At 43.1% G+C, this 2,740-nt stretch overlaps 1 non-coding gene across 1 annotated transcript; it reads right to left on the bottom strand.

Annotated features, from left to right (window-relative positions):
* Nucleotides 1-1,269: 1,269 nt before the first annotated feature.
* Trnas-cga (transfer RNA serine (anticodon CGA)) lies at nt 1,270-1,344 on the bottom strand. Its single transcript has one exon. It is a non-coding gene; the product is annotated as a tRNA-Ser (tRNA).
* Nucleotides 1,345-2,740: the final 1,396 nt, after the last annotated feature.

Consider the following 2,740-nt stretch of genomic DNA (forward strand, 5'->3'; position numbering starts at 1 on the left):
GGAGACAGCAGCAAGACTAGTCTCCTCTCTAACCCTGTCTCTGTCTACAAGTGAATCCCTTTTCCACTTCGAAAACCAATGGCCTTTCTTCGGCGGTTGGCTTTGACGAAATTCCTGCGCTGGTTCCTTCCTTATTACCTCCGCAACTGGTCCTGTGGGCAGGCTTATCCCACAGCTACGAAGGAATTATTCGTAAGTTACCTGGTGAGGTCTATTTTTCACTAGGCGTGTCACTGGTAATATCTGTGCTTTCGTTGCCGCGTTTGACCTTAACTGTTTCGCTCTTATGTCCTACCCCAAGACGCAGCCGTTGCACAAAATTAGCCCTGCCAGGCGGTCAGCAGCCTCGCGTCGACGAATGTGTGCCATGCGGTTCCTCTGTTGTCTGTGCCGATCCCGCCACTGGCTGCTTTGAAACGTGAATCTTTATAGTGCATAACATTTTTTCAGTACCATCCATCCAGCTTTATGGTGACGAATCTAGCTGTTCGTATCACTACAGTGTGAGCTGCTGCAACACAAGCCACTGAGATTTTTGCCTTTTCCTGTTCCTGAACAAGAAAGAACGCCACTAACTATGAATTATAGGGTACGCATTACAAGGATTTGGCAAAATGGTTCAGAAACTGGCACATAGTAAACATGACATTAAGAACGTTACACAAACCGAGACCAAAAGGGATCATTATTTGTAACAAGATACGGCACGAGTCGCCGTTATTGTAGAGTGCGCCAGTCGGAGTTTGCATGAATTAGAGATCTTGATGCACAAGAATGGGAATTTGATCGTAAAGTAACTTAACTATCAAGCGGAATCGGTTAAGAAAGGGGAACATTCAATAAAAAATAGGAATGAAACTATAGCAACATTTATTCCCATTGCAGGTGCGGAAGTTTCTCACATAATCATCAATGAAAACCATTTTTACAGTGACTTAGAGCATCAATAATTTGCGACTCGCTAAAAAAAAGGCATAACAGTCTTAAAATAAACCAAACAGATTGTATGTGGAAAGGAAGAACCGGAAAATGAAGCACAATTGTATACTCAATTGTCCGACGTATTTCTGGAAAAATGACTGATTCTGTGCTACATGGAAGACTAAATGTACAGGAAAGAATCAAAGGTGACACGCACACATACACACACACACACACACACACACACACACTACAAGACCGCTAGCAACCTGCATTCACCTAGAATGAAATTTTCACTCTACAGCGGAGTGTGCACTGATATGAAACTTCCTGGCAGATTAAAACTGTGTGCCGGACCGAGACTCGAACTCGGGACCTTTGCCTTTCGCGGGCAAATGCTCTACCAACTGAGCTACCCAAGCACGACTCACGCCACATCCTCAGAGCTTGGTAAAGCATTTGCCCGCGAAAGGCAAAGGTCCCGAGTTCGAGTCTCGGTCCGGCACACAGTTTTAATCTGCCAGGAATTCACCTATTAGCACACATATTTCATTATTGTCATCGACCGTCGTGTCCATATTGACACAAAAGGTGTTGATTAAATGGTACAATTCGAGTTGGTGACATATCAGAAAGAGCTCTGGAACATCTTCCGAAATGTATTTAGTAAAGGAGAGAGACTGAGCATATCTACGTACGAGGGTTGGAAGTTAAATAGTGGCAACTATTTATTCACAACCGATACATAAGAGTTACATGTTTGCACCTGTTACTGTCCGTCAAAGTAGTTACCAGCGTTGTGTAGAATCCGTTGCCAGCGATATGGAAGGCGTAGTATTCCGTTAGCAGAGACTGTTCTGTTGATGGTGCGAATGGAGCGGTCTACTGCCTGTCGGATCTCAGGAACAATTCTGAAGCGAATGCAAGAAGAGGTTCCTTCGGAATCAAATCAAAGTCACAAGGACTTATGTCCTGGAAGCATAGTGGATGGTACAGTACTTCCAGTGCTATCGACCGAACAACTTGCGCTGTATGCCCGCGCATTTTCGTGCAAAATGATGGGTGGGTTGAGCAGAAAATGTGCTGCTGCTTTCACAAAACTGGTCGCAGGTGATGCTCCAAAAACGAACAGTCATACGACTTAAGTCCTTGTGACTTCGATTTGATTCCGAAGAAGACGGAACCTCTTCTTGGCATTCGCTTGAGAACTGTTCCAGAAATTCGACAGGCAGTAGACCGCTCCATTCGCACCATCAAGAGAACAGGCTCTGCTAACGGTATACTACGCCTTCCATATCGCTGGCAACGGGTTCTACACAACGCTGGCGACTACTTTTGAGGACAGTAACAGGTGCAAACAAGTAACTCTTTTGTATCGGTTGTGAATAAATAGTTGCCACTATTTAAGTTCCAACCATCGTAAAAATATGCGACACTCAAAGGACTGCCCTGGTGCCAAGTGTAAGAGTCCACAAATGAAGCCGCTGTTAACCTTAATAAATTACACATGTGAAATATTGGAAATTGCGTTAAAGCGTTCTCGAAACGTACTTAACACAGAGGAAAACACTTTGGGAATCTATTTAACATCACGGGACAAATGCAATAAAACACATTCGAATACGTGAATAGCTCTCGAAGTTTGTTGTGCAGAGTTCTTGTTAAGTAAAAAAAGTTGAGTCGTAGCATGAAATCTTTTAGAACAAACATAAAGAACTCAATTAACAGTCGCATCGTTCAGTAACAGTTTCTTGTAGAAAGTAGGATAAAACAACACAAAAGTTATTTAAAAACAAGTTTCATGGTAAAATTAAAAATC

This window comes from Schistocerca cancellata, chromosome 1 (assembly GCF_023864275.1).
Source record: "Schistocerca cancellata isolate TAMUIC-IGC-003103 chromosome 1, iqSchCanc2.1, whole genome shotgun sequence".
In the NCBI taxonomy this organism is placed as follows: Eukaryota; Metazoa; Arthropoda; class Insecta; order Orthoptera; family Acrididae; genus Schistocerca; species Schistocerca cancellata.